Consider the following 8,781-nt stretch of genomic DNA (forward strand, 5'->3'; position numbering starts at 1 on the left):
AGCATATGTCATGTCATTAATTGTTCATTGAGGCCACCACACGCTATCTTATTGCTGTGACGATCTATTCTACGATCTACACACGATTTTGGCTTTTTGACCAAAATATTATAGAACATTATGTCCAATTATGTCAACTGTTGAATACTTTTTGCGAAAAATTGGGATACAAGGACCACTCGGACCATTTAATGATTTTTAATTCTGGCATTTTTAAGTTCTCAAATATATATACTCCAATTGATTAAGTTTTAAAGTTTTGTTTACTGTAGTACATTAAATTGGTGTTAAGCAAAATATTACTGAAATTCACAGTTTGTTATGTATTCAATGCATTATATTTCATAATTGATATGCTTTAAATGAAACAATCTAATACAACCTATAAATAGTATGTCACAACTAACTAAATATTCTGAATAAATTAAAAATAAAAGTTTGTTTCACATTTAGAATACAAAATGTCAGTATAAAAATCAATTTATTAAATAGCATGACACGTAAATTCAAAAATTACATAAATATAAAAGGTAAGGTAAATATCACAGGAAAATCAAACATAATAAGGCAATTGCGTTAGTATTCTTCATCTGCTGACTGTTCACATTCGGCAGAGTCTGCAGCAACCTCTTCGTAATCCTTTTCAAGTGCAGCTAAATCTTCACGTGCTTCAGAAAACTCTCCTTCTTCCATACCTTCTCCAACATACCAATGTACAAATGCTCGTTTAGCATACATCAAATCAAATTTATGATTGAGCCTTGACCAAGCTTCTGCAATTGCTGTTGTGTTAGATAACATGCAAACTGCTCGTTGTACTTTTGCCAAATTTGCACCTGGCACTAAAGTGGGAGGTTGGCAGTTGATTCCAACTTTGAAGCCTGTCGGACACCAATCCACAAAATTAATATTTTTTTTACTCTTGATAGTAGCAATTGCTGTATTAACATCCTTTGGTACAATATCTCCTCGATATAACATGCAGCAAGCCATGTACTTTCCATGACGAGGGTCACATTTCACCATTTGATTAGCTGGTTCAAAGCAAGCACTAGTAATTTCTGCTACTGATATTTGTTCATGATATGCTCTTTCTGCAGAAAGAATAGGCGCATATGTTACTAATGGAAAATGTATCCTTGGATAGGGCACAAGATTGGTTTGGAATTCATTCAAATCCACATTTATAGCTCCAGAAAATCTCAAAGAGGTTGTTATTGATGACACTACTTGGCTAACCATGCGATTTAAGTTTGAATAATTAGGTCTTGGTATGCCTAGGTTGCGCTTACAAATGTCATAAATGGCTTCGTTGTCGACCATGAAGGCACAATCCGAATGATCCAAAGTTGTATGTGTTGTTAATATTGAATTATATGGCTCAACAACTGATGTCGATACTTGAGGAGCAGGATATATAGCAAACTGTAATTTTGATTTCTTCCCGTAATCAACAGACAAACGTTCCATGAGCAATGAAGTAAATCCAGATCCCGTACCTCCACCAAATGAATGGAATATAAGAAAACCTTGTAAACCACTACATTGATCTGCTAATTTTCTTATCCTATCTAATACTGCGTCTGCCATTTCTTTCCCAACAGTATAATGACCTCGAGCATAGTTATTAGCTGCATCTTCTTTGCCAGTGAGAAGCTGTTCTGGGTGATACAGCTGCTTGTAAGTTCCTGTACGAACTTCATCTGCAAACATTTTGAGTTTATAACAGAAATACTATAACTTAAATTACATCATAACAAATATCATTCACCTATAACTGATGGCTCCAAATCCACAAAAATAGCTCGCGGAACGTATTTCCCAGAACCAGTTTCGCTGAAAAATGTGCCAAATGAATTTCGACCCCAGTTTTATCCGCGGGCATTTGCCCATCGGGCTGAATATCATGTTCCAAACAGTACAACTCCCAACAAGAATTTCCCATCTGCACACCTGCTTGTCCAACATGTATTGAAATGCATTCCCTCTGCAAAATAGTAATAATAACAATAAAAAAAAAATAATCATGCAATAACTATGAAAAATGTACCTACAATCAAAATACTTACCATTTTGACGGCTGACGAGAAGTAGAATGCTTGCTGACTTAAAACTGAATGCAATGGAATTCAGAGAACGACTAACGAACGTGCACCAAATTTCTTGAGCTTATATGCATGAATGGCGGTAAAATTAACCGTCATACATGGCTACCAATGTTTAAAACAGTGGCGTTAACTGTCATCATTTGACAGTTGTTAATCATATTTAATGTTGGTAAACTATAACTATTTACGTCTAGTCTAAGCATAGATTATGGATTATACTTTTTTTCGATCTATTAGTCTAAGCATAGATAAATTTATTTATTTATATTTATTATGTTGTTGGTCGTTACTGCAGTTACCTTAATTGTAGTCTTAGTTCTAATAAGGCACGTTTATGTTTATTTATCCATGTGTTTATCGATCTATGCATGCATCATCATCATCATCACATATGTTTACTTATCTATGCATCATGCATCTGTCACGTGTTTTTAGCACATAGTCTTATCTATGCTTTAGCACATAATTTTACCACTTGAGTTAATTTTCCGATAATTCTGAATATATTGAATATATGAAATGGAAACAAAATAGACAAAGTAAAATTAGTGATACAAAAAACTAAACATTTATCATAAATATGCAATTTTTAATAGAACTTAAAAACTATCTCGGAGCATTTATATTTACCATACCATTTTTATCTATTATATGTATAATGTGAAATCAAGTGGTAAGGGCTAACCATACCGAAGACCAATTGTTTGGACCAATTTCAATTTAATTTTTCATGTGTATTTAAAAAAATACTTATAACACTAAATTTAACCACTTCACCGCAAACCTCTGTTTCGTAAAAATCATAGTAATTACATCATTTTATATCTGGGTTTTTGCCAGTGAATGTTTTTGACTCAATGTTACATAAAAAATAGGTTCATAAAGGACTGGCCCATTTAATTTACAATACTCAAATATAATTTATAAGTAATATACGTTGTTATTTTAAATTAGATTCAACAGTTTTGTTCTTTATAAAGCACTATAAAAGCTTACACGTGGGGTAAACAGAAACAACTAACAACTCAATTCAACTTTACACTGTCAAAGTGTAAATAATAATATATTAGTAATTAAAAAAGTATATTTAGTTAAAAAAAAACTTTTACAAGTGATAAATTAGATTATTGTTGTTCCAACTCTTCCAATGTATATTTTAGTAAAGACTTTGTGTCCATAAAATTTGTATTTGGTCTTAGTTAAATAAAGTAGTTGTTATTTCGTTAAATCCTCTTAAAATTGAAAATAAGACATTGTATGTCTTTGCTTTCTGTCTAAATATAGAAATAAACGTATTTCTCTATTTAGGCAATAACTAGGAAATTTTCTGAACATATTTCGATAGTTGTTTGTTTGTTATGTGTCATATGCTGTGATATATGTTGTCTGGTTGCCACAGTATAATTACTGAAATTCAACAAATAAGTTATATATTGCAATGCTGAATGGAATATTTCAATCGATGCATCTAATACAGCTCAACAACAATCAATCACGAAAGATATGTGCGCTATTTTCCATCTTAATAAATAGATATCAGAAATACAGAATCGTATTTTTGATTAAATCAATAAAAGTCTTTAAGCTATTTACATTATAACTTTTTATTATAATAAGTTATCAATATTTTGTTTCATAAGTGTTCGTATTTATTCAATATCCTTAATGTGCTGTTAGAAATATTTATCTTCCAAGTTGATCGAAAACCAAACCTTACCGGGAATGTAATTTACTTTTATATTCATCCAGCTTTCATCCAACGATCTATGGAATACTCTAAAGCAGCCACCCAGCTATAAAATTTTGAATATTTTAAACATAATTTTACTATTATCTAAAATATTTAATCACTTTTCACTCAGTACCGTTTTCTATCCATTTCTGATTCTGTATGAAAATAATAATGCCTTTGTCTAGATTCAGGCGGTGCTAATTCAAATGCATGTTTTTTACCCCCAACTGTTGACGGTTGTACTTTATATCCCTGAAGACATGCCATTCCTACAAATAATTGAATATATATATATATATATATATATATATATATATAGTAAAGTATTAAAAGTTACATTACATACACACTATTTCATAAATATAATATTGTGTAAATGTAGTATTGATGACAAAGCAAACTACAATCGCATTTATACACGAAGATTTGAAAATAATATTTCAAATCGTTCGTTTGTTTGTGTTGTTTATAGTATATAAAATGCATAGAAATCCCAAAATTGTATTCAAAGCTACTATTGTCATTACTCTTACATTTATTAATAGAGCTAAATACTTTAGATCCAATTACCAAATGCCGTTTTACTGCTGCCATCTTGATAGAAATAAAGACATGCATCTTTGAGAACGCAGTATCGCTTGCTCCACGACCTCCACTTTCCTCCTAATTTCATTAGATATCCGAAACAATCAGGACGAGAAATACAAGCTGCTGGAGCCCGCAAACTTCTGCGTGACGTCTCCAACCACGGATCTGTTTGCTCAGCTGCATGCGATATTACAGCGATCCATCTTGCCATATATAAAAGTTTGATTTTATTCAGTGATTAAATTATGAATCGGATTTATTATTTTTTAAATTTTTCTTGCAATGTTACAATATATTTGGAAAATCAAATCAATAATATTAAACAATATACACAAAATTTATCGCAAAAATCATAGTATCGGACCTTGCGGCAGCTTCTTCTGAATCCGCAGCGAGTTGCAGTGGAGGTGCTTCTTCTGAAGATATGCGGAAAGCATAGGCTTGAGTTACGTCACTTGGTCCGGACTCAACTTTATGGCGCGCCAGAAGTAATGCGCCAACTGGCTGCGTATCCTACCAAATTATAAAACAAATCTAAAGTTGCCAGTGCGATTATTTATGTTGACACCACTAATATAACCCGTGCCGCGTACATTATTATTTGATACTGAGCAAATTTTAAAAACTGACAAAAAAATCAGAATCATGTCTATAAAGTTAATAACATTTTTGGCGATTTTTTGCGATGGTGTGAAAAGTAACTTCAACTACTTTCAGAAAAAAGTTAATGATTGCAAAATCCTTGCTAACAAGACAAAAAAGCAGTATAAATAAAATCAAGTTTTACGTATTTAATATTATATTAGATATAACTTTTGCTGTCTATTGATACAATTTTTAATAAAAAAAAGTGTCGGTAATCTCAAGGGTGGCCATTAATTAAGCCAGTAAATTGTTTGTAATCACAACAAAGAAAGATTATTAATTGAAGCTGTCCGATTTTTGGAAGCGAATGAAGAAGATAAAGTGGACAGATAACAACTGAAAAAGTGCTGAGAAGAGTGGGCAAAGAAAAAAATGTTCTGAGCACAGAGTATAATTATTAAAGGAAAGTACACTAGATCGAACCCATTCTGCAAATAGTGTCTTTCATACGTTGTGGTCGAAGGTGAAATAATAGGAAGAAAAGACTGGTGGGAAGAAGAATGCAAATGATTGATCACTTACGCGGGAAGAGAAAATACAAGATCAGAAAGCAGAAGTTTAGAAAGAAAAATGCGTAAAAGTGTAAAATGCTAATAAAATAGTGAAGGAAAAAATGGTCTTACACCATGAACCTACCATCGAATAGAAAACCATTAATATATTAACAAATATATTCTGAGTGGATATATGGATATTAATTTGGAATATGAACAAACACACTCTTTTTTGCACTAATTCTTTAAATAATAATTTTACAAACGTTTCGAGACTAGAATTATCTCATCATCAGTCTATTAAAATAGACTACTACTTCACCAACGATCGTCGGAGTCCGAATTCTCTATTCGAGGTCATGTGGTCAGTCACGCAATATCAAATAGGAAAGGAAGGAATAGGGCACAGTTGAAAAATAGCTAGGAAAAAAATATGAAAGGAGACGGTTCGTTCATAAAAATTGTTTTAAATTATTATAATTAAAAATATACGTACATAAATATAGAGAATTAGGACTCCGACGATCGTTGATATAGCAGGCAGTTTATTGAACGACTTGTAACGGATAACACTTAATGCTAATTTAGGTTTCCATATTTTAGGTTTTAAATTTCAATACACTGATGATGAGACAAACCTAGTCTCGAAACGTTTGTAAAATTATTATTTAATATATTAATATATATATTAAAATTTATATATATCAATTTTAAAATTTTTTATAATCTTGTAAATGAAATTTTTTAAAAGTTTTTGACGAAGCACAACACACACAACGACTCGTACAATGTCGTTTATTTGCATGATAAATAGTTGAATTAGGCAGGTTCATAGTTAAATAACGACATTTTTACCCCTTTTTTCTCTTGTTATAGTTCATACTCAGTAGGTACATATATTCGTTTAATGAATGCAAGTTTCAGCAACTTTCTTTAAGGAACAATATAATTCATCAATAGTTTATTCTATTTGATGATCTACTTATTATATAACTTCAATGCGCACAACGTTAATATTGATTCTATATAAATAGTTTATATTTATTCATACTGAATAATCACTATTTCTTTAATAATTAATATTTTACCTGATCAGTTTTATAATAATAAAGGCAGTGATCGGCTTCAGGCAAAACCACGCCTAACCCATTTTGCAGGCGTAGAAAATTTTCACTTGGCTGACCAACCTGACGCCAAAGATTCCAGAGTAAGTGTCAGCGCGCTTCCAGCATCGCTCAGACCGGCAGATAAAGCGGTTATAGTTCGTGCGACCTATCGTGTCCAAGAGTAATACGTTTTGCTTTAATACATTTTTTTCTAAATAAATTTAAGATTGGAATACATTAAAATAGGGTACACTCTATCATTCGTGAATAAACTAAAACTAATATACAAATACATCTGAAATGGTAGAGTGATATATACCTATATACATTTACATTTAATTGTTTTAAGATGCTCATACGTATTTGCTCCGGCACTTATATTTGTTAGTTAGATTGATATTATAAAAAAATGAACTTTGCACTTTGCACAATTTAATTATAAGCCACATAGAGAAGATATACTCGCATTTTATTGCGGAGAAGCGAATAAAGTGATAGCTAATCTTTTTCTTTAATAAGCTTATTCAGGTTTCAGAATCATGTGATATTATTTAGGTATTACAATAGTAATGTGGTTATTAAAATAGTAATAATTGTTTCTACGTAAATCTGAACAAGTTAGTGTAATAATTTAGAAGCTTTCCGCCCACACATTTTTATTTCATATACTCATTTATATATTCATTTATTTATTATATTCATTTCAACAAATAATATATTATAACTATATATGTAAAAACCAAAAAGCATCTAAGTGGTTAACTATACTAATTATACAGAATATGAACATTCCATGCCGCAGTAATATGCTTTCATAAAAAGAAACTCTCACTCATCAAGTAAAATTTCAAGAAATAAAAATTTTACAGTAAATTGTTAAAACCAATATTCTAGTAATCACGCAAATAAAATATGAACAGAATATTGCATAGAATACGCGATATCATTTTATAAAGAAATCGAAACAACTAGAAATATCAAATAATATAAGATGTTGATAAACGCAAAATACAAATTTATTATTAAAAAATATTAAAGAACAACAATCCAAATTGTAATAAAATTCATTTATAGAAAGATATGTACTTAAAATAATTTGTTATTATTAAACAAACGATTGCTCAATTCCTATTGTGGTTCAATGCCATTTAATATTCACATTAATTACAGCCCAAAAATGTTACTGTAAAAATTGCTTAATGATTAAATAACTTTATTTCCGACATAAAAAAATTATAAATAAATGCATAAATATCTCATAATCTTGCAAAATATTTATTCGTGTGTTATTTAAATCATTTGCGCAATCGTTTAAGTTATCTACAGTTATAAAAGTCCGTGAAAAATAAACATCTACAAAGTATAAATATCAAGATCACTTAAAAATACGCATTACGTATTGTTACACATTCGACTGCTAGCCTATTTTGAACTGAGACGATTAATAATTGTTACACTTATTTTTTCTGCTCTACGTAACACGTTGACCTACTCCTTCGAGAGTATATATATTGTTAAGTGCTTCGATTAACTAACCTCTAGTTCGAGGACATCGCTGCCTGCGTGCGCCAACGCACAACCTCGGAATGCGTTTTATCCAGCACTGGGACGCCATTGACGCTGAGGACAATATCACCGACCTCAAGGCCGCAGGATTCAGCAGGCGTATCAGGCTCAATAGCTGAGACCACCACAGGCTTCGAACCATGTATTCTGAAGCCAAATTCACCGCCTTCACGTCGGACAATTACCGTTTTATCTCTGTTTCTGTAAGTGATTGTAATTACAATAGGACCAATTTCTAAATTGTTTCCCGAAAATTGCAAAGTGACTATTGTCTACCTTACAAAATTACTGTAAAATGATAATTATACTTCAGAAATTTCAGAAGAATTTTTTAGTCTATTTCAGTATTTAACAATTTCTGGCGATCACACTATTTAAAATCAAATTTACTATAATTAAAGTTTAATATTTAAATATTTTGCATAGTATAACTCACTGTTTTTTTTTTAAATACACAAGCAATGTTATAACAATGCGTAATTGCGTTGCCATACATATTACGACCTACGTAATGCAAAATTTCTGAAATTTAATGATTTTTT

At 30.9% G+C, this 8,781-nt stretch overlaps 2 pseudogenes; both read right to left on the bottom strand.

Moving 5' to 3' along the window:
- Positions 1-468: 468 nt before the first annotated feature.
- On the bottom strand, positions 469-1,960 carry LOC113378124 (annotated as a pseudogene).
- A 1,815-nt stretch (positions 1,961-3,775) lies between these two features.
- LOC113375316 lies at positions 3,776-8,731 on the bottom strand (annotated as a pseudogene).
- Between the last annotated feature and the right edge of the window lie 50 nt (positions 8,732-8,781).

The sequence above is a fragment of the Ctenocephalides felis genome, unplaced genomic scaffold, assembly GCF_003426905.1.
Source record: "Ctenocephalides felis isolate EL2017-DRISC unplaced genomic scaffold, ASM342690v1 CF-g0.4_SCAFFOLD_01886, whole genome shotgun sequence".
Lineage (NCBI taxonomy): Eukaryota > Metazoa > Arthropoda > Insecta > Siphonaptera > Pulicidae > Ctenocephalides > Ctenocephalides felis.